Source organism: Stenella coeruleoalba (genome assembly GCF_951394435.1).
Source record: "Stenella coeruleoalba genome assembly, chromosome: 5".
Lineage (NCBI taxonomy): Eukaryota > Metazoa > Chordata > Mammalia > Artiodactyla > Delphinidae > Stenella > Stenella coeruleoalba.
The window spans coordinates 95,214,747-95,239,401 of record NC_137150.1 but is presented as its reverse complement, the minus strand read 5'-3'; the positions used below and the strand labels follow the sequence as shown (position 1 = coordinate 95,239,401).

The 24,655-nt window shown below is 39.6% G+C and overlaps 1 long non-coding RNA gene across 1 annotated transcript in view; it reads left to right on the top strand.

The window, feature by feature from the left end:
* LOC307186551 overlaps positions 1–22,278 on the top strand; it is an 87,844-nt gene extending 65,566 nt beyond the window's left edge. Inside the window, exons 3-4 of the long non-coding RNA XR_013828402.1 lie at positions 13,105–13,194; positions 22,066–22,278. This is a non-coding gene — a long non-coding RNA (uncharacterized lncRNA). The remainder of the gene's footprint in view (positions 1–13,104; positions 13,195–22,065) is intronic.
* The last annotated feature ends 2,377 nt before the right edge of the window (positions 22,279–24,655 follow it).

The following is a 24,655-nucleotide window of genomic DNA, read 5'->3' as shown; positions in this document are numbered from 1 at the left end:
TATACTCCGTTTTTAGTTATTAGAAAATATTGGTTGTATTCTCTGTACTGTACAATATATACTTGTAGCTTATTTACTTTGTACACAGTAGTTCATACCTCTTAATCCTCTACCCCTATCTTGCCCCTTGCCGCCCATCTTCTCCCTACTGGTAACCACTAGTTTGTTCTTTACATCTGTGAATCTGTTTCTGTTTTGTTATATTCACTGATTTGTTCTATTTTTTTCTATTCCACATATAAGTGATAACATAGTGTATTTGTCTTTCTCTGTGACTTTCTTTCTCCCTTTCTTTCTTTCTCTCTCTCTCTCTTTCTTTCTTTCTTTCTTTCTCTTTCTCTCTCTCTCTTCCTTTCCCTTCCCTTCCCTCCCCTTCCCTCTCTCCTTCTTCCTTCTCCTTTCCTTTCCTATCCTTTCCTTTCCATTTTTCATTTTGCATTATCCATCTCTGTTACTTTCCATAGCCTCTTTCCCCTTGGCTTATGTACATGCTTAGGCCTTTTCCAACATTGATGCCAACAAATAGTAAAACCCAGGACCCACACCTCACTAATACTGTCTGTTTGGGGCCTACCAGCCTCCAAATAATCTCATTATTTTTTAAATTCCTGTTTGTGTCTGTTTCTATAGAAAGCACCAGACTCCCAGGTCCCCTTTTATCTACCACACTTAAATTCTCATATAATTTTTCCAATTCCCAATATTGTACCATGCCCAATTCTTCCCCAACTCCTGAACTCCCATTGGACCTTTTGGAACTCATGGGACGTCATAGCAAATTTTTTAAGGCATCAGCTATTTGAATTCTTGTGCCCATACGTTTTCAGGTCCATGTCCTACTCCTCCTGTGCTCTGTATTACAGAGGGCAGAGCTCCTCAAAAGCTCCCTTGTTAACTGGCTGCCATCTAGGTTCAGCCAATAGAAAGCATTGATGGGACATTAAACGGTGACAGGAAAGGAGAGGCCAGGGCACCCTTTCCATCCGCTCCCCTTCAGGTTCCAGCAGTGGCTACAGCTTCTCTTTGGCTCTGACTCCTTCTGGATGACTTTCTTCTGTGGTGCCAGTTCCCACTTATTCCAGTTCCTGCCGGGTGGTCCAGCTCCTGGACTCTGGTACCATTGCCTCCTCCTCTGGGCTCCCCAGCCAAATCAGTGATGGGGTTCTTGAGAATCTTTACCTGGGGACAATTCATTGTTGCAGTCTAAGGCTCTTCCTACCCAAACCTCCCTTTTCTGTTCTTTCTGCATTGCATTTTGAAGGCTCTCCCACTGTCTTTAGGTTTCTCTTCCATTATTATTCCCCATAAATCTCCTATAAATCTCTTGCACATTTACTTCCATCTTGATGTCTGCTTCTTGGCAGATCAGAATTAGTCTTGAACATGTGACTACTGTCTCCCCATCCTCCCTCTTAGCTGAAGACTTTGTTTCTTGCATCAATAATAAAACAGAAGCTATCAGAATAGAATTTCCACAAAGTCCCACCATTTTATTTTTATTTTATTTTTCAATTGATGTACAGTTGATATACAATATTAAGTTAGTTTCAGACGTACAACATAGTGATTCAGTATTTTTATAGGTTATACTCTATTTAAAGTTATTACAAAGCAATTTGCATTTCTCTGATGGTTAGAGATATTGAGTATTTTTTCATGGGCCTGTTGCCATTTGTATATCTTCTTTGGAAAAATGTCTATTCAGGTCTTCTGCCCATTTTTAAATTGGGTTCTTTGTTTTTTGATATTGAGTTGTATGAGTTGTTTATATATTTTGGGTATTAGCCCCTTATTTGTCCTATCATTTGCAAATATTTTCTCCCATTCAGTAGGTTGTCTTTTCATTTTGTCAATGGTTTTCTTTTGCTGTGCAAAACTTTTAAGTTTAATTAGGTTCTATTTGGTTATTTTGCATTTATTTCTTTTTCCTTAGAAGATAGATTCAAAAAGATATTGCTACAATTTATGTCAAAGTGTTTTCTGCCTATGTCTTAAATAAGAGCCACAATTAAAAGGAAAACTGGCCTAATTTATGTACAAATCAAGGGTACTACTTTTCACAGGAAATTCATGTCCAGTCAAGGTTTTAAAGACATGTTTCAAGGTTGCTCCATTCCCAGAAGGAGGTGGGATAGACTTCCCTGGGCAGTGAGGAATGTCCAGGGACCATCTGCTTAGTTCTTTTGACCTTAAAAAAAAAGAGTTATTTACCAGCAAAACAAATTTATGCAGGAAAGCAATTCAGGACAAGCAAATTATGGTCAACATAGGCAAGTCCAAAGAATAGAGGAGTGGGGCTTACTTTTATAGAGGAAAAGAGGAAGTTGGGAGGAATTGTTTCAAGGAAGCCGAAGTGGTAACTGCTTCTCAATGGCTGAGCTGTTGGTGGGGAAGGAGAAATTCTTCCTTTGGACCCCTTCCTTCTCAGGGGTCTGGGTTTTAGTGAAAGCCCCTCCTTTATTACTCTATTTTATTTTATTTTTATTTTTTTTTAACATCTTTATTGGGGTATAATTGCTTTACAATGGTGTGTTAGTTTCTGCTTTATAACAAAGTGAATCAGTCATACATAAACATATGTTCCCATATGTCTTCCCTCTTGCGTCTCCCTGCCTCCCACCCTCCCCATCCCACCCCTCCAGGCTGTCACAAAGCACCGAGCCAATATCCCTGTGCCATGCGGCTGCTTCCCACTAGCTATCTACCTTACTGCGTTTGTTACTGTGTATATGCCCATGACTCTCTCTCGCCCTGTCACAGCTCACCCTTCCCCCTCCCCATAACCTCAAGTCCGTTCTCTAAGAGGTCTGCGTCTTTATTCCTGCTTTACCCCTACATTTACATTTTTTTCTTAAATTCCATATATATGTGTTAGCATACGGTATTTGTCTTTTTCTTTCTGACTTACTTCACTCTGTATGACAGACTCTAGGTCTATCCACCTCATTACAAATAGCTCAATTTCGTTTCTTTTTATAGCTGAGTAATATTCCATTGTATATATGTGCCACATCTTCTTTATCCATTCATCCGATGACGGGCACTTAGGTTGTTTCCATCTCCGGGCTATTGTAACTAGAGCTGCAATGAACATTTTGGTACATGACTCTTTTTGAATTTTGGTTTTCTCAGGGTATATGCCCAGTAGTGGGATTGCTGGGTCATATGGTAGTTCTATTTGTAGTTTTTTAAGGAACCTCCATACTGTTCTCCATAGTGGCTGAACCAATTCACATTCCCACCAGCAGTGCAAGAGTGTTCCCTTTTCTCCACACCCTCTCCAGCATTTATTGTTTCTAGATTTTTTGATGATGGCCATTCTGACTGGTGTGAGATGATATCTCATTGTAGTTTTGATTTGCATTTCTCTAATGATTAATGATGTTGAGCATTCTTTCATGTGTTTGTTGGCAGTCTGTATATCTTCTTTGGAGAAATGTCTATTTAGGTCTTCTGCCCATTTTTGGATTGGGTTGTTTGTTTTCTTGTTATTGAGCTGCATGAGCTGCTTGTAAATTTTGGAGATTAATCCTTTGTCGGTTGCCTCATTTGCAAATATTTTCTCCCATTCTGAGGGTTGTCTTTTGGTCTTGTTTATGGTTTCCTTTGCTGTGCAAAAGCTTTGAAGTTTCATTAGGTCCCATTTGTTTATTTTTGTTTTTATTTCCATTACTCTAGGAGGTGGGTCAGAAAGGATCTTGCTTTGATTTATGTCATAGAGTGTTCTGCCTATGTTTTCCTCTAAGAGTTTGATAGTTTCTGGCCTTACATTTAGGTCTTTAATCCATTTTGAGCTTATTTTTGTGTATGGTGTTAGGGAGTGATCTAATCTCATACTTTTACATGTACCTGTCCAGTTTTCCCAGCACCACTTATTGAAGAGGCTGTCCTTTCTCCATTGTACATTACTGCCACCTTTATCAAAGATAAGGTGTCCATATGTGCATGGACAAATAAAGAAATTATTTTCACTTTTGTTTCTATTGTTATTGCTTGGTGCTTCTTAGCAGTACCAGCTATATCACCACTGCTTTTACGCTTGCGTCTGGACATTCTGAGCTTGAAATAAAGATACTGTTCTCTATACAGTACTTTATACAGTACTGTACACAAAGTCACAACCACTTGAAGAGGATGCATGCACATGGCGGTGTACGCCAGACATGTGAACTAACTTACATGACTCGACATGTGAACGCATGTTCGCTTCTTTGAAAGTTCGTGACTTGAAGGTTCATATGTAGGGGACTTATTGTATTTAAAAACGGAGGACTTCAGAAGAGATCTGGAGGTAGACAGACCATGATTCCTGGAGCTGAGAACCCCAGTTCAAATCCCAGTTAGACTTCTTACTAAGTGGGTGTGGAAGAGTTAGAGGAATTTGGGGAATGAATGGTGATGTGTGTAAAGTGCTTACAACAGTGCCTGGTACTTGGTAAGTGCTGTATGTGTCTGTTATCATCTACTTCTTATTATTTTGGTCATGCTGTTGTGATACCCACTCAGAACCAAGAAGCTTAGCCCATTTGTATTCCCTTCCTGTCCTCTGTGTGCAGCTTCCTCACTCACCTGTGTATATACCCTCTGTCCCCCAAGCACCAAATCCCTGACTCTGAGTTCCCCATCAGAACTTTTAAGAACAGAAATTTTGCAAATTCATTCTTATCTGGAGGGACAACATGTCTGGAATTTTTAAAAGTATGGAATAATAATAATCATATTAAAGAAGGAGAAATGCAGTTGTGTTATTTCAGATATGTAGAATAATGCTGTGGTCAGGGCTTGCTGAGCAGGGCTGTCAGTGCTAGAGTCGTGTGTTTCAGACTGCAGAGGTAGACTCATTAGTGGAAAGTTGAGGAAGGTGTGACTAGAATTTTAAAAAATGGGATAAAATAGATGTGTTCCACTTTGTTCTATATGACCAGGACAAAAATTGTTTTGTGAAATCCTTTTCAATTGCATATTCATGTGTGTATTGAGATAGGATGAAAAATGCATTTCTTACTGTGAGTCCTCATCTAAAAGTTAGAAAGCCACTGTGCTAGAGAATCTTGTATCTTAATAATTAGGTAGTAATAATTCTTAATTGACACTACTAATTGATTTAATACAATGCTTCTCCTAAATTCTTCTCTTTTGAGAAGGCTCTTTTTATATTATTTATTTGCTTCACAAACCACTTTGTCAAAGGTTCAGGGAAAATTCCATTACCAGAGGATTGCATAAGAGACTAGTCATCCAGGAGATCTGCCGAGGTAGTCTAATCCTCTCTAATCATAACGTATTCACAGAAATAATAATAACCTTGTATAATAAATCTTTTTTCTGGTCCTAGTCCATGTACAAGAGGAAAGTTTGAGACAACCAGCAAGCTACATTGCTGGACACCCTATGCCAAACAACTAGCAAGACAGGAACACAACCACACCCATTAGGAGCGAGGCTGCCTAAAATCATAATAAGTCCACAGTCACCCCAAAACACACCACCAGACGTGGACCTGCCAGAAAGACAAGATCCAGCCTCATCCACAAGAACACAGGCACCAGTCCCCTCCACCAGGAAGCCTACAAAACCCACTGAACCAACCTTAGCCACTGGGGGCAGACACCAAAAACAAAGGGAACTACGAACGTGCAGACTGTGAAAAGGAGACCCCAAATATAGTAAGTTAAGCAAAATGTGAAGACAGAGAAACACACAGCAGAGAAAGGAGCAAGGTAAAAACCCACCAGACAAACAAATGGAGAGGCACTAGGCAGTCTACCTGAAAAAGAATTGAGAGTAATGATAGTAAAGATGATCCAAAATCTTGGAAATAGAATGGAGAAAATACAAGAAACGTTTAACAAGCACCTAGAAGAGCTAAAGAGCAAACAAACAATGATGACCACCACAATAAATGAAATTAAAACTTCTCTAGAAGGAATGAATAGCAGAATAACTGAGGCAGAAGAACAGGTAAGTGACCTGGAAGATAAAATAGTGGAAATAACAAATGCAGAACAGAATAAAGAAAAAAGAATGAAAAGAATTGAGGACAGTCTCAGAGACTTCTGGGACAACATTAAATGCACCAACATTCAAATTATATGGGTCCCAGAAGAAGAGAAAAAGAAAAGGACTGAGAAAGTATTTGAAGAGTTTATAGTTAAAAACTCCCCTAATATGGGAAAGGAAATAGTCAATCAAGTCCAGGAAGTGCAGAGAGTCCTATACAGGATAAATCCAAGGAGAAATATGCCAAGACACACACTAATCAAACTACCAAAAATTAAATACAAAGAAAAATATTAAAAGCAGCAAGGGAAAAGCAACAAATAGCATACAAGGGAATCCCCATAAAGTTAACAGCTGATCTTTCAGCAGAAACTCTGCAAGCTAGAAGGGAGTGGTAGGACATATTTAAAATGATGAAAGGGAAAAACCTACAATCAAGATGACTAAAGCCAGGGCTTCCCTGGTGGCGCAGTGATTGAGAGTCTGCCTGCTGAGGCAGAGGACACAGGTTCGTGCCCTGGTCCGGGAAGATCCCACATGCCACAGAGCGGCTAGGCCCGTGAGCCATGGCCGCTGAGCCTGCGTGTCCGGAGCCTGTGCTACGCAATTGGAGAGGCCACAACAGTAAGAGGGCCACATACCGCAAAAAAAAAAAAAATTAGAGAAGATTACTCAACCCAGCAAGGATCTCATTCAGATTCGATGGAGAAATTAAAATCTTTACAGACAAGCAAAAGCTAAGAGAATTCAGCACCACCAAACCAGCTTTATAACCAATGCTAAAATAACTTCTCTAGACAGGAACCACAAGAGAAGGAAAATACCTACAATAACAAACCCAAAACAATTAAGAAAATGGTAATAGGAACATACAAATTGATAATTACCTTAAATGTAAATGAATTAAATGCTCCAACCAAAAGGCATAGACTGGCTGAATGGATACAAAAACCACAGCCGTATATATGCTGTCTGCAAGAGACCCACTGCATCCCTAGGGACACATACAGACTGAAAGTGAGGGCATGGAAAAAGATATTCCATGCAAATGGAAATCAAAAGAAAGCTGGAGTAGCAATACTCATATCAGACAAAATAAACTTTAAGATAAAGCCTATTACAAGAGACAGAGAAGGACACTACATAATGATCAAGGGGTCAAACCAAGAAGATATAACAATTGTAAATATTTATGCACCCAACATAGGAGCACCACAATACATAAGGCAAATGCTAACAGCCATAGAAGGGGGAATTAACAGTAACACAATCATAGTAGGGGACTTTAACAACCCACTTTCAGCAATGGACAGATCATCCAAAATGAAAATAAATAAGGAAACACAAGCTTAAATGATACATTAAACAAGATGGACTTAATTGATATTTATAGGACATTCCATCCACAGACAACAGAATACACTTTCTTCTCAAGTGCTCATGGAACATTCTCCAGGATAGATCATATCTTGGGTCACAAATCAAACCTTGGTAAATTTAAGAAAATTGAAACCATATCAAGTATCTTTTCTGACCACAGTGCTATGAGACTAGATATCAATTAAGGAAAAAATCTGTAAAAGATACAAACATGTGGAGAATAAACAATACACTACTTAATAACCAAGAGATCACTGAAGAAATCAAAGAGGAAATCAAAAAATATCTAGAAACAAATGACAATGAAAACATGACAACCCAAAACCTATGGGATGCAGCAAAAGCAGTTCTAAGAGGGAAGTTTAGAGCAATATAATACTACCTCAAGAAACAAGAAATATCTCAAATAAGCAACCTAAACTTACACCTAAAGCAGTTAGAGAAAGAAGAACAAAAAATCAGCAAAGTTAGCAGAAGGAAAGAAATCATAAAGCTCAGATCAGAAGTAAATGAAAAAGAAATGATGGGAACAGTAGCAAAGATCAATAAAACTAAAGGCTGGTTCTTTGAGAAGATAAACAAAGTTGATAAACCACTAGCCAGACTCATCAAGGAAAAAGGGAGAAGGCTCAATCAATAGAATTAGAAATGAAAAAGGAGAAGTAAAAATTAACACTGCAGAAATACAAACGATCATGAGGGATTACTACAAGCAACTCTATGCCAATAAAATGGACAACCTGGAAGAAATGGACAAATTCTTAGAAAAGCACAACCTTCCAAGCCTGAACCAGGAAGAAATAGAAAATATGAACAGACCAATCACAAGCACTGAAATTGAGACTGTGATTAAAAACCTTCCAACAAAAAAAGCCCAGGACCAGGTGGCTTCACAGGCGAATTCTATCAAACATTTAGAGAACAGCTAACACCTATCCTTCTCAAACTCTTCCAAAATATAACAGAGGGAGGAACACTCCCAAACTCATTCTACGAGGCCACCATCACCCTGATACCAAAACCAGACAAAGATGTCACAAAGAAAGAAAACTACGGGCCAGTATCACTGATGAACATAGATGAAACAGTCCTCAACAAAATACTAGCAAACAGAATCCAACAACACATTAAAAGGATCATACACCATGATCAAATGGAGTTTATCCCAGGAATGCAAGGATTGTTCAATATACTTAAATCAATTAATGTGATAAATCATACAAACAAATTGAAGGAGAAAAACCATATGATCATCTCAATAGATGCAGAAAAAGCTTTCAAGAAAATTCAACACCCATTTATGATAAAAATCCTCCAGACAGTAGGCATAGAGGGAACTTACCTCAACATAATAAAGGCTATATATGACAAACCCACAGCCAACATCATGCTCAGTGGTGGAAAACTGAAACCATTTCCTCTAAGATCAGGAACAAGACATGTTGTCCACTCTCACCACTATTATTCAACATAGTTTTGGAAGTCCTAGCCACAGCAATCAGAGAAGAAAAAGAATAAAAGGAATCCAAATCGGAAAAGAAGAAGTAAAGCTGTCACTGTTTGCAGAAGACATGATACTAGATATAGAGAATCCTAAAGATGCTACCAGAAAACTACTAGAGCTAATCAATGAATTTGGTAAAGTAGCAGGATACAAAATTAATGAACAGAAGTCTCTTGCATTCCTATACACTAACGATGAAAAATCTGAAAGAGAAATTAAGGCAACATTCACATTTACAATTGCAACAAAAAGAATAAAATACCTAGGAATAAACCTACCTAAGGAGACAAAAGACCTGTATGCAGAAAAGTATAAGACACTGATGAAAGAAATTAAAGATGATACCAACAGATGCAGAGATATACCATGTTCTTGGATTGGAAGAATCAATATTGTGAAAATGACTCTACTCCCCAAAGCAATCTACAGATTCAGTTCAATCCCTATCCAACTACCAATAGCATTTTTCAGAGAACTAGAACAAAAAATTTTGCAATTTGTATGGAAACACAAAAGACCCCGAATAGCCAAAGCAATCTGGAGAAAGTAAAACAGAGCTGGAGGAATCAGGCTCCCAGACTTCAGACTATGCTACAAAGCTACAATAATCTGGACAGTATGGTACCAGGACAAAAACAGAAATGTAGATCAATGGAACAGGATAGAAAGTCTAGAGATAAACCCACACATATATGGTCACCTTATCTTTGAAAAGGAGGCAAGAATATACAATGGAGAAAAGACAGCCTCTTCAATAAGTGGTGCTTGGAAAACTAGACAGCTGCATGTAAAAGAATGAAATTAGAACACTCCCTAAAACCATAGACAAAAATAAACTCAAGATGGATTAAAGACCTAAATGTAAGGCTGGACACTATAAAACTCTTAGAGGAAAACATAGGCAGAACACTCTATGATATAAATCACAGCAAGATCCTTTTTGACCCACCTCCTAGAATGATGCAAATAAAACCAAAAATAAACAAATGGGACCTAATGAAACTTAAAAGCTTTTGCACAGCAAAGGAAACCATAAACAAGACGAAAAGACAACCCTCAGAATGGGAGAAAATATTTGCAAACGAAGCAACTCACAAAGGATTAATCTCCAAAATTTACAAGCAGCTCATGAAGCTCAATATCAAAAAAACAAACAACCCAATCCAAAAATGGGCAGAAGACCTAAATAGACATTTCTCCAAAGAAGACATACAGATGGCCAACAAATACATGAAAGGATGCTCAACATCACTAATCATTAGAGAAATGCAAATCAAAACTACATTGAGGTATCACCTCACACCAGTCAGAATGGCCATCATCAAAAAATCTAGAAACAATAAATGCTTGAGAGGGTGTGGAGAAAAGGGAACCCTCTTGCACTGTTGGTGGGAATGTAAATTGATACAGCCACTATGGAGAACAGTATGGGGGTTACTTAAAACACTAAAAATAGAACTACCGTACGACCCTGCCCTCTCACTACTGGGCATATACCCTGAGATAACCATAATTCAAAAAGAGTCATGTAGCACAATGTTCATTGTAGCACTATTTACAATGGACAGGACATGGAAGCAACCTAAGTGTCCATCAACAGATGAATGGATAAAGAAGATGTGGCGCATATATACAATGGAATATTACTGAGCCATAAAAAGAAACAGAACTGAGTTATTTGTAGTCAGGTGGATGGCCCTATAATGTGTCATACTGAATGAAGTAAGTCAGAAATAGAAAAACAAATACTGTATGCTAGCACATACATATGGAATCTAAAAAAAAAAAAAAAAAAAAATGGTTCTGAAAAACCTAGGGCCAGGAGAGGAATAAAGATGCAGACGTAGAGAATGGACTTGAGGATACCAGGAGGAGGAAGTGTAAGCTGGGACGAAGTGAGAGAGTGGCATGGACTTATATATACTATCAAATGTAAAATAGATAGCTAGTGGGAGGCAGCCGCATAGCACAGGGAGATCAGCTGGTTGCTTTGTGACCTCCCAGAGTGGTGGGATAGGGAGGGTGGGAGGGAGACGCAAGAGGGAAGAGATATGTGGATCTATGTATGTGTATAGCTGATTCACTTTGTTATAAAGCAGAAACTAACACACCATTGTAAAGCAATTATACTCCAATAAAGATGTTAAATAAATAAATAAGTAAATAAATAAATAAGGCATTCCATAACAATAAAACAAAAACTATGAGGGTAAGAGACAATACAAGGCGAGGCTATATAGTAAGATAAGAGAGCTCAAACTAAGACTGGCCAATTCTCTATCCTTAAGGAGAATGAGAAAAAAGGATCAGAGATAGTAGAAAAATCCAGGGTGTAGTGCAGTGGAAACCCTGAAAGAGTGTTCAGGAAAGCAGTGGGGGTCAACAATGTTGGGTGCTACTGAGAGATTTCATGGAATGAGAATTGAAAAATCCCTCAGCCAGTCTGAGATCCTGTTCTTCCACTTGCATAATTTCTGCTGCTGAGAGAGTCACCTAACGTATTTGAGTCTCAATTTCATCATCTGCAAAATGGTGCTTATGAAAGATGGTGCTGGATGGTGGGAGGTGGGAGGGGGAAGGGGTGGGTGTCAGTAAGTGTTGGCATTTCATCCAGCACTGTAAGATGGGTAAGTGTGAGGAAAAGGTGGTGTAGATGATCTTCTACCAACTCTAGAAATCTGTGAGGTGTGAGAGTATTTCACCTTATGGGACAGATGAAGGGATTTTCTGAGTTGCTCTATAAACTACCAGGTACTAGGTAAATATAAGGTGGTTTTTCTGTTTACCGAGACAGTAAATGTCAAAGAGAATTTTTGTTGTGCACTTGTGGCAGCTTTAAGGCAAACATAACCATGGTGGTGATTCCATGTAGCAGAATCTGGAGACAGGATTGTCAAGGCTGTGATCCCGAGTGTTAGTGCATCAGAACCTTAGGAGTTTAGAGGTCCCCAAGGCTTTAAGATTTGCTTGCCTCTGGTATTATTAAGTTATAGCCCCTGGGAAATTTTGCCTTTTCCTCATATCACAGAGCTATCTGGAAATTATGAATACTCTGAAGCCCCCAGTTTGGTGGTCAGTTCTGGACCCTGTCCATCCATCCCCTAAGTGTGACTCTCAGAACCCCCCACCCTGTCCCCGTCATTTATTGCTGTATAGAGGAGGTAAAGGAAAGAGGAGTTTGATCCCCATTCTGTAGGTCCTTGCAATGCAGATGGTGCTGAGGCTCCAGCTGCATCTTGGTACATTGTACAGGGAAAAATCATTAGATCCTCACGCAGCAATCCCACACATTAGGGAAGCAAACTCAGAGCACTCGGGATCAGAAACTCAGCTGAGTGTGTTTCTCAAGTGCAGGAACCTGACCTTGGATCCTCACACAGAACCTCGCATGCGCATGCAGAATGCTCAATAAGTGCCGTTTAAAAAAAAAAAAGAATGCCTTAGCCATTCAGGCTGCATGCATTGACGGGTGGCAAGGCCAGCCTTTGTCATTGGCCTATGGTGTTAGCTCCATGAGGTGATTTTGAAGATGCTGTCAGTCATCTTCCCCGCTCCCCCCGCCCCGCTCCCCGCCCCGTTTACTATGCTTCTGGATGATTACAATTCTACTTTTGGAATTCCACCCGTTAAAAGGCCTTGTTCTCTGACAAAATGCAAGTGTGCCCAGGAGAGCAAAATTGCATCATCAGATTCTTATATCTTACCGCATTTGAGTTCTTTGGATCTCTCCTGAGAGCAGAGTTTGACTAAGGATGTTGAGAAGAGAGAAGGTGGCAGTAATGAAGGGATAGGGGAAGGATAGCTACAAAACATCTAATTTTACAGATATCACACTTGTGCCTAGAGCTGGTCCTGATTGGTAGCTTGACAAGGTAACTGTCCAAGGATATGTGTTCACTCTTATTCATTTTTTTCTTTTTCACTCATCTCTTTAGACTTCCCTAGGAATACATGCGATGGGTCAAATGCCATATACACAGGCAGTCACATATTCTTAACACAGTTACACCTACATGCATAAAGAGGATACAGGAAACTTTTTAGTCTTGCACCCTCACTTCCTTCCAACTGATTGATTAGTACAGTAACATGAGCAAGCTCTAAGCCCCAGGGCTTCAGGTGACACATTCAATTAAGGATATTCAGGCAAGCAAAGAAAAACATTCTGGTACCAGGCAATTGCAAATTACAGACTAATGAAGGCAATTTTGGTTTCACAGATTTCCCTGTTTTACTCTATAATACTGGGATCAACATTCATTAGCTCAGAAGGATCTAGATGAAGGCCTGCTGGCAAGCATCAGTATAAGGTAAGCTTTTGCATTTGCTCAATGTACAGGCCAGATTAGATAGAATTACCAAGCTTAACCTGACCTCTAGTGGCACTTTGTAATAATGAGCACACTTGAAATCAATACCCAGAAGCTTTGCTGTGGGAATCCTGCCATGTTTTATATTAAAACTGGAAGAAAACTTAGAGATGATCTGCTTGGCAAACTTCCTACCCACTGCCCCATTCTGCAGGTAAGGAGACTGAGGTCCAGAAATGTTGGGTGATTTGATCAAGCTTGAAGAGCTAATTGATGGTAAAGACACTAATGATAGAATCCAGGTTTTTAGATTTCCATGCAAATATGACACTGTCATCAAAGAGAAACCAATATGCGAATATGTTTAAATGTTGATAAGGATAAACTGAGATATGTAAACTTAATGGCTTTCTGAACACTATGAGTCAAAAGCATCAAAGCACTTTCAGCTCAATATCTGAATATTTTAGTTCAAAGTATGTGGAATAACTCAGTCAAAATTACTGACTTCAGTTTAGCCATTCTTAAATGGTGAATTTCTTTGAATTTTTTTCTTTGAATCTACTGTTTAGAACCATCATGGCAATAATCAACAAATGGGATAATTGTAATGATTTAATAAGGTCATCTGATTCAATATTCAGTTCCAGATCTTGGGAATGTTAAAACTGGGACAAGATATGAATCTTTGCATACTTAGTTCCAGCCTTTAATCAAATGGCAGGCAGTGTAAAGTAGTGAAAAGAATGCAGGCTTCGAGTTTGAGCAGACCTGGGTAGAATTCCGGCTCACCTCTGTACTAATTTCTATTGCAGCTGTAACACATTACCACAAGCTGAGTGGCTTAAAACAACACAGATTTATTCTATATCTCTGGAGGTTAGAATTCCAAAGTGAGTCTCAAGGGGCAACAAGGTGTGAGCAGGGCTGGTTCCTTCTGGAAGCTCCAGGGGAGAATCTGTTTCTTGCCTCTTCTTCTTCTTGAGGTTGCTGGCCTCCCTTGGCCCCTGCCTACATCACCCCAGTCTCTGCTTCTGTGGTTGGTCATATCACCTTCCCTTCTGTAGTCAAATTTCCCTCGTAAGGATACATGTGATTGCATTTAGAGGACACCTGGATAACCTAGGATACTCTTCTCATCTCAAGATCCTTAATTTAATCATACCTGCAACAGTCCTTTTGCCATATAACACTCACAGGATCTAGGGGTTAGGCCATGGACATCTTTTGGGGCCATTATTCACCTGCCACAGTCTCTTTCCAGCTGTGTGATCTTGGTCTGATCATCTTAACCTCCCTTTTAGAATTGGTTGTGAGGGTTAAAATAGAGGAAGGATAACATGTATCTAGGAGGCTGCCTGGTACTCAATAGATGCTCAACAGTATTCCCTTTTTGTCCCTTCATTTAATCAATAGATAAAATCTCTAATGCAGATTATGCATATAAAAGAGGAGATGAATTCAGTGTAGTCCAAGATCTGTTTCTGGAAGTGGGATTACCATCTGGTGGATGAGGTGGACACCACAAATACCCGAAATGCAGTGTTTCTCAGTCCAGTGTTTTCTAGGAGATGGGCTCCTCTCTCCAACCTCCTGAATGATGCATCTTGCATTCTGATTTTGCAAACTTGGTTACTTTCTTCATCTCGCTGCCTGGCTCCTAGTTTGCATAGATAAAAACTTCATTACTGGTAATCAAATTAATTGTCTTTTAAAATGATTATGTCCTGTGGCAATCAATTACACAAGTCTACCAGATGGCACATAAAGTGTGTGCTGAGTGGAATGATCATTATATTCAAGTCTACCCGGTTTTACAGTTCCTTTTTTTTTTTTGGCTGCGTTGGGTCTTCGTTTATGCACGCAGGCTTTCTCTAGTTGCAGCGAGCGGGAGCTACTCTTTGGTGCGGTGCGTGGGTTTCTCATTGCAGTGGCTTTTCTTCTTGTGGCTCATGGGCTCTAGAGCGCAGTAGTTGTGGTGCACAGGCTTAGTTGCTCCGTGGCATGTGGGATCTTCCCGGACCAGGGATCTAACTTGTGTCCCCTGCATTGGCAGGCAGATTCTTAACCACTGCACCAGCAGGGAAGTCCTGTTTTACAGTTCTACTCAGCCATGGGCTTGGTCTACCTGGGAGAGGCACTTAAAAAATGTACTATTGTATTTGGCCCTATATGTTTTGCTTTCCTCCCCTTTTTATCATTCCTCTTCAACATGACCTAATGAGGATAGGTTTAGTAGAACTCAGTTTCCTCGATTGGAAATGATTCATTGATAGTCATTCTGGAAACCTTACTCTGGAAATCTCCCTTGGTGATGCCATAAATTACAGGCTGTGATCGGGCTGTCACCAAGCTGAGTAGGGCCTTCAGGAGTAGTCTTCTTAGGCAGCATAGGGTTCACAGTTTTTAAGTTTCATGCCTTCAAATGGGCAGTCTGTAGGTTTCCCACTGGTAATACCTACCACTTTGTAGGACACCACATATATAGGGTTCCAGACATTTCTGTGACCCACCAGCTCCCTGAAGGCATTTCTCCAGGGCAGAAACAGACATCCAGAAAAAAAAGTGAGAAAAGAAAGGTTGCTTTCTATTATTCCTTTCAATGATTCCCCATGCCCCCCCCCCCAGTCAAAACATTATTTCCTGTCTTAAAGTCCTATGGACACTGCTACATATGGCTGCCTTTACCCTATGACGACCCTTTCTTTTTCAGGGTGTTGCTTATTTGCATTAGAGTTGCTGTCCACTGGCTCTGTAACTAGCTGGTTTATGACTGTAGCCAAGTTATTCAAAGTACCTAAATCCTATACATAGAATGAGAGAAGTGAAACTAGATAATCTGCAAAAATATTTTTGCTCAAATATTCTGTGGTTCTATGTTTTAATGATTTTGTCAGTGGAAAAGGTTAACTTTTTGCTGATAAAAAAATCCATAACAAATCTTGGGAAGGAGGAAAGGGCTGGATGGGCAGGTGGAATGACCTTGAGAGAGAGGAGAGAAGGAGACAGAGCAACTCATAGAATCTGAACTGGTGACTCTGGCCCCAAATAAGTTCTTTGGGTCATATCTCCTGTTTTTGCTTTGCTCTGAATTATTTTCCATCTTCATCAGATGGTCATTAAGAGTTCCTCAGCTCAAAAATTCTTAGATTCTCTGTTACTGCATTCTGTTTGACTTCTATGCAAGTTAGATCCCAGAGAGCACATTTGTTAGCAACAGCTTCTGTTTCTCCTGTCAGTTCTCTGTGCTTTATCTTTTGTGCGCTGCAGTACAGCAGAAATTCCTGGCAAGATCAAAATATTCTAAAGGTAGAGTTTTCAGTAGGAAATACTGTAAACACAAAACCAAGTTTTTTCAGTCATCGCTAAATGAACAAGTTCAGAAGGTGTAGTTCTAGCCCTGAGCTTCTAAAGATACGTCAAGGTATTGGTTTTTCCATAGCTCAATGGATACTCTGCCCAATGAGAGGTAGGGGTGTTTTCCACCCACAAAAGCCTTAACAGATGTGCAGTTACAGATTCAGGAAAAAGCCTGCACTGATCCCAGACTACAAGAAAACCAGAGCTGCAGGTGACTCTTCATCCACTAGATGGAGGTAGAGGAGCACAGAAAAAGATCACCTTGGGTTGTTAATGAGGTTGTGTAGAAGCTAAGGGGGAAGCTTATCTATCATTAGGTAAGATCCACAGGTAAAATTGATGAATTTCATACCTTTGAACACTAGTGGAAAACATTGGCTTGGGGTCTAAGGCTGTTGTAAGACCTTTTGATTTTATGCAAAAATTATATGCCTCCGGCATCCTCAAATAGCAGTCCCAACCTTTGTCTGATTTGGGCATTTTTCAGCTGTTTACAGCTGGATCTACTGATGGGCTTCACTTTCAGCCCACAGCAGCCCCAAGTCCCAAGGAACTCCCATGGCAGGAGGGATAGCTGCTGCCTCTGTGCAGGTGCGTTTGATCAGCGGAGTTGCAGTCATATAGTGGAGGGACTGGCACTTCCAGCTTCTCAAGGGGGATTAGTTTCTGCCTCTTACCAAGAGTCATATGGTATGGAATTCATCAAACAGGAAAAGGATTTAGATGCTGGTTCAGGCAACAAATGACAATGATACTGGAATATTGACCAAGACTAAAGTCAGCTGGTCACCCATAATTGGTAAGACACTTGAGCACTAAGTAGTATCGCAACTTCCTTCCTTTTCTCCTCCCCCCCCTCCTGCTCATTCTCCACCATTTCCTCCCATTTATGTCTCCCCCACCCTTTCTCTCTCCATCTCTCTCTCTCCATCTGTCTCTCTCTCCATCTCTCTCCACCTCTCCTTCTCTTTCTCTTCTTTTTGCTGTCCAGAACATCCTGAATCTGGAAACTGAAGCTTTGGATTCTCTTACTGTTTTTTCTCTGGTTTTACTTTGCCTAAGTTTTCACTCAGTCCCGTGTTGAACTCCACCTGGTGACGGAAGCCTTGGTACCCAATCCTCTGTCCTCTCCTGGAGGCTACAGTCTTATGAACACAAATAGCCCACCTAAATGAAACTAACACTTGTCCATATGCCTCTGCCCCTAGAATGTATGTCCTAATGTGGGCCATCGTCTGGGTAACATCTGAACCTTTTAATGAAACACAGGGCCAAATAAATACCCCTGGGAGTAGGAGGGAGAGGAGGGAGGCAGGTAGAGTCTGAGGCATAGCCTCAGGTGGGACTCTGTTTCAAAAACGACAGTATTTTTGGTGCCTTCTATTTTATTTTAAAAATGTGTGCGAAGTTTGCATTAGACTTATATGTATTCATGTTTGTTTTAATATGTTGAAGTGTATTTCATTTGTCGTTGTGCAAAATTGCTCCAGGAAGATGCATCCTGTTTATCTTGTGACTTTGAGTCCTTCTGGCCACGTGAATGGCTACGCCTCACATTTGAATTTTTCAGTTAAGCTTAGGCAGAAGTGGTAAAAAGATGGTAAGTTTTGGAGTCATACTGAACTAGGTTTATCCCAGCTCCTCCAGCTGACTCGTTGTGTCCATAGGCACAAGAAGGCCTCTCTCATCCTCATTTTTTCCCATCCATAAAAAGGAATAATTGTGACCACGTATGATTGTTGCAAAGATTAAATGTTAGAATGTGCACAAAAGGATAGTAAGTATATAAACCACTTAGTATGGAACCAGCTACAGAGTAACCACACTAATAAACATCATCATTGTTAAGAATAGGCCATATGTATACTACACTGAACCATCCATGTGTTCTCATTTGCTGCATGTAAACTTAGTCTGGTCTTTTCAATGGTGCCAAGTTAAATATGGCTTTCCATAATGCAAAGGCAACCTAGAAAATATCAGAGTTGCTTTAGTGTTGTTGCTTGTGGTTTGTGCCTCTCTGAGTAAGGCAACCTATATAAATAAAACATCGTCATTTTGGAGAAATGGAGTGGAAGTGGGGTGAGGACAGGGCTTATATGTTACTCCCATAGTTTAACTTCTTGGCTCTAGAGTGATCGGGAGACTTGGCATTTGACAGCTAGTTGATGCCATAAGCTTTTTAGGAACCTGGGCAAGACATCATTGCAAGGAAGACAGAAGAAGAGTAGCTGGCTCTGGCTACAGAACTCAGTGTTTAAGATTGGTTTCTTACCTCCTGCAATGACTACATTCCCTTTATCACCCTTTACTTCCACACAAAGCAGAGTTGGAAGCCAAATAGGGTTCAGGGACCAGCTAATTTTTCATGTTAGCTTCATTGATTTTGGAAGAGGATCTGAGAAATGGTCATCTTAAATGATCTCTTGAATGAAACTTATTAATATAGGGGAAGTAGGGAAATGTGTTTTGGCTGCAACCTGGGTCCAGTCTGTGCTGCAGTGAGTGGAGAGATACTGCCTACATCAAACACAAGTATCATCTAGGCACCTACTGAGTTTAAGGCATTGCCTTAGATTCTCTGAGGTATAAAGAAATGGAACACCCTGGCCTGGCAGTTAAGTACTTTACATGTGAGTGGGAGAAGCAGCATTTATTCACATGCAGCACTATATTTAACACAATCATTAATGTAAACTCCATATGCACAAGGAATCTCTTAATCAATTAATTCAACACACATAAAATATATACAGCATCTGAAGCAAGGGTGTGGATTTGATTGAACAAGATATGGCTCTTCTACTTAATGATCTCATATTCTAGTTGGAGGCAGACACCTACAGAGGCCTGTGATGCAACCTGTAAGAGAAGGTGCTAGCTCTGAAGGAGTCGGGGAGGCCCTAATCTGAGTGCCTGGATGGAGTCGTCTTTGGAAGGCACGCAGTTGTGGCAAGCAGAATGGATTGGAATCGTTCGGGTGCTGCTGAGGACTGGACCTGGAAATAGAAAGGAAAAGATGGCTGATAAAGCCGTTTTAAACTTTAGAATCTAAAGGAAGGCTTGCAGGTCTCTGTGACTTACTGGGAAAAGAATCTGGGGGAGAAGGAGAGGTTCATGATGATTCCAAGGCATAGCGCTGGGTACCCAGCAGAATGGTGGTGTATCATGACCATGAAAGGAGAACAAAAGAGTGCCCACTTAATTTTGGCTTTGAGAGTAAGATACATTTAGAGTTTATAGGTTAACTCTGAGATGTAATTCCTAAGTATATATTAAGGAATATATTAGTAGCCAGGACTGTTGGAGATTTATTAATAGGTCTTTACTCTCAATATCCATTGATATTGTCTAGCATGTTTAAATTTGTAAAATTAAAGTATACTTGGGAAAGGTGATCAGAATACATTAGAAAGCAAGTTAGATTGCATTAAAGATATTTTGCAACGTGTACTAACAGAGATATAAATCAAGGAGATGTGGAAGTGCTAACTGAGTGAACTAAGAAAAGTTAAAAATAATTAATGTTCCCCAGAAGTCCTTTGTGATAGAAATCATTTATTTTCCCAAATTTTCTTGACCTTATTTCTTTTTTTTTTTACATCTTTATTGGAGTATAATTGCTTTATAATGGTGTGTTAGTTTCTGCTTTATAACAAAGTGAATCAGTTTTACATATACATATGTTCCCGTATCTCTTCCCTCTTGCGTCTCCCTCCCTCCCACCCTCCCTATCCCACCCCTCTAGGTGGTCACGAAGCACGGAGCTGATCTCCCTGTGCTATGCGGCTGCTTCCCACTAGCTATCTTATGTTTGGTAGTGTATATATGTCCATGCCACTCTCTCGCTCGTCACAGCTTACCCTTCCCCCTCCCCATATCCTCAAGTCCATTCTCTAGTAGGTCTGTGTCCTTATTCCTGTCTTACCCCTAGGTTCTTCATGACATTTTTTTTTTTTCTGTAAAGTCCATATATATGTGTTAGCATACGGTATTGCCTTTCTCTTTCTGACTTACTTCACTCTGTATGACAGACTCTAGGTCCATCCACCTCACTACAGATAGCTCAATTTCGTTTCTTTTTATGGCTGAGTAATATTCCATTGTATATATGTGCCACATCTTCTTTATCCATTCATCCGATGATGGACACTTAGGTTGTTTCCATCTCCGGGCTATTGTAAATAGAGCTGCAATGAACATTTTGGTACATGACTCTTTTTGAATTATGGTTTTCTCAGGGTATATGCCCAGTAGTGGGATTGCTGGGTCATATGGTAGTTCTATTTGTAGTTTTTTAAGGAACCTCCATACTGTGCTCCATAGTGGCTGTACCAATTCACATTCCCACCAGCAGTGCAAGAGTGTTCCCTTTTCTCCATACCCTCTCCAGCATTTATTGTTTGTAGATTTTTTGATGATGGCCATTCTGACTGGTGTGAGATGATATCTCATTGTAGTTTTGATTTGCATTTCTCTAATGATTAATGAGGTTGAGCATCCTTTCATGTGTTTGTTGGCAGTCTGTATCCCTTCTTTGGAGGAATGTCTATTTAGGTCTTCTGCCCATTTTTGGATTGGGTTTTTTGTTATTGAGCTTCATGAGCTGCTTATAAATTTTGGAGATTAATCCTTTGTCAGTTGCTTCATTTGCAAGTATTTTCTCCCATTCTGAGGCTTGTCTTTTGGTCTTGTTTATGGTTTCCTTTGCTGTGCAAAAGCTTTGAAGTTTCATGAGGTCCCATTTGTTTATTTTTGTTTTTATTTCCATTTCTCTAGGAGATGGGTCAAAAAGGATCTTGCTGTGATTTATGTCATAGAGTGTTCTGCCTATGTTTTCCTCTAAGAGTTGTATAGTGTCTGGCCTTACATTTATCTTGACCTTATTTCTTAAAAGTCTCTCAAATTAAAGTCTCCTTGCCTTTATTCATATTTCTATGATATAGTTCAGGTTTTCTTTCTTCATCTTCTAGGTTAATAGGAGACTGCTAACTTTCTTCTTTGCTTTCAGTCTCAATACCCCAGTCCATTTTCCTCACTGTCACCAGAGTGGTCATTCTAAAGGACACATAACCATATCACACCATTTGTTTAAACTCATTCATGGTCTCTTCTATGGCATTTTATCACTCTCTTAGAGTCTAATATCTGCACTTTCACAGCTGACTTGGGGCATATATAGTTGTACACACGTTGATCTCCCCACACTGAGTTGTGTACTTGTTGAGGCCAGGGATAGTGTCTTATTCACTTTTGTATTTTCTGAGTCTAGCACCATATCTTTCTCATACTAGGTTATCAATAAATATAGATTTGTTATGGACTTAATTGCGTTCCCACAAAATTCATATGCTGAAGACCTAACCTCTAATATGACTGTATCTGGAGACAGGACATTTAAGGTGGTAATTAAGGGAGTCATATGGTTGGGGCCCTAATACAATGTGACTAGTATCCTTATAAGAACAGAAAGAGATACAGAGGTCTCTCTCTCTCTCCATGTACTCACAGATAGAAAAGGCCATGTGAGGACAGTGAGAAGCTGTTGTCTGCAAGTGAAGGAGTCTCACAAGAAACCAAGCCTGTTGGCAGCTTGATTGTGGACTTCCAGACTCCAGAACTGTGAGAAAATACATTTCTGTGGTTTAAGCCCCCAGTCCCCCAGTCTGTGGCATACTGTTAAGGCAGCCTGAGCTGACCAGTACAGGGTTGAACTGGGGAGACATGGTGCATTTTCTGTAGCAGCCACTGCCATGAAAGGTCACTATCAATCCCTCTAGGGTACTTGGTGCTGCAGATCATCTCCAGCTTTGTGTGACAAAAACAGAGCAGCAGGAAAGTGAGTCTTTGGCTGTGGACTAGAGACTGATATTAACAATTTTTTCCCCAAGAAGCAACCAAGAGAACATCCAGGTATTTTAAAACAAATGTACTCTATAAGGAGGGCTTTTAAAAACTTCTCCTGCAATCCTACTTTTCCTACACAAACTGCTGGGATGTGATGATGACCCAAGGGAAGGTGATGTTAGAGGAAAGAGCAAAAGAAGGATTGCTGGGAGTCTGAGAACGTGTCTGTATGTGTCAGGACCCACAGGGTGTTATAGGCTCACGAATCAAGCCTGTGGCATCCTGATTTTGATTTAAGATTATCCACTGGGGAGAAAATTTTGTGTTGAACTTTACTTAAACCTTCCTGAGCAAAGAGATCCTTTAGCTATGCACTGTGAGTTTCCCTACACAGCAGCACAGGACACTTGGGGGATGGATGTTTCACATAATTTACTGTGTGCTTCGACTGGACACACTTCACTGCTCTCTGCACAGCACAGCAGTATTTAGAAAGGTGCTGCTGGCAGTCTGGACTTCCGTTTTCTATTGGTTGCTGCTCCATATTTATTCTGGGAATTAAGATAGAAAGAAAATCAGAGAATTATGATGAAAAAAAATAAAGATAAGCTGACTCACAGACAGTGAATCCTCAAACCAAAAGTTAGTGGGAAATTTCAAAGCTGAGTCTTACTTTCACAGCTGCTGTAAGTTTTTAACTTCTGCTGTGTATTTCCTCATCTAATTTATTTCATCACCTTGGTCAAATTGTGCATGTGTGTTTGTGATGGAGCTGTCCTCTATAATGATGTTGGTGAGGTAATGCTATTATGAGAATAATTCTTATTTAGATTTGCATTGTGTATAATTTTCAGAGTGCTTTCCCATCTTCTATTTGATTTGATTTACACATTGGCTATAACAGGTTTCAAGTTAATGCAAGGTCAGGAATTGTTTTATATCATTCACCTTCTGTTACACAGCCCGGCACTTTCCACATTTATTCACCAATGATTCATTCAATGGTTATGGTAGGATTTAGAGAAATAAAAGTTCTGGGCATTTTTCTGATAGAAGACCAAACATATTCCAAAGATAACGTTTTTATAAACATCTGACCTGAAGGGAACTCAGATAACTAAGAAAGCACATGGTTAATACTGGTTCTTTTGTTTCATGATTTTATCTGTTTAATTTTGCTTTAAACTTTGTCTTTGGTTGAGTTTAATCTCTCTTAGAACAACTGAATGTTATCCATAAGACTCAGGTAACACAAGGATGTTTGATCTCTTGTCAATTAGAAATTCTCAGAAAATTAGGATCTATGTAATTATTTCATGTGATGTATAATTGGGAAATATGGACAAAAAGAAAAATTAGCAAACGGAATCCAACAACACATTAAAAGGATCATACACCATGATCAAGTGGGATTTATCCCAGGGATGATGCATGGATTCTTCAAATATATGCAAATCAATCTATGTGATACACCATATTAACAAATTGAAGAATAAAAACCATATGATCATCTCAATAGATGCAGAAAAAGCTTTTGACAAAATTCAACACCGATTTATGAAAAAAAACTCTCCAGAAAGTGGGCATAGAGGGAACCTACCTCAACATAACAAAGGCCATATACGACAAACCCATAGCAAACATCATTCTCAATGGTGAAAAACTGAAAGCATTTCCTCTAAGATCAGGAACAAGAAAAGGATGTCCACTCCCATCACTATTATTCAACATAGTTTTGGAAGTCCTAGCCAAGGCAATCAGAGAAGAAAACTAATAAAAGGAATCCAAATTGGAAAAGAAGAAGTAAAACTGTCACCGTTTGCAGATGACATGATACTATACATAGAGAATCCTAAAGATGCTACCAGAAAACTACTAGAGCTAATCAATGAATTTGGTAAAGTTGCAGGATACAAAATTAATGCACAGAATCTCTTGCATTCCTATACACTAATGAAGAAAACTCTGAAAGAGAAATTAAGGAAACAGTCCCATTTACCATTGCAACAAAAAGAATAAAATAGCTAGGAATAAACCTACCTAGGGAGACAAAAGCCCTGTACACAGAAAACTATAAGACACTGATGAAAGAAATTAAAGATGATACCAACCGATGGAGAGATATACCATGTTCTCTCTATTGATTGGAAGAATCAATATTGTAAAAATGACTGTACTACCCAAAGCAATCTACAGATTCAATGAAATCCCTATCAAATTACCAATGGCATTTTTTATGGAACTAGAACAAAAA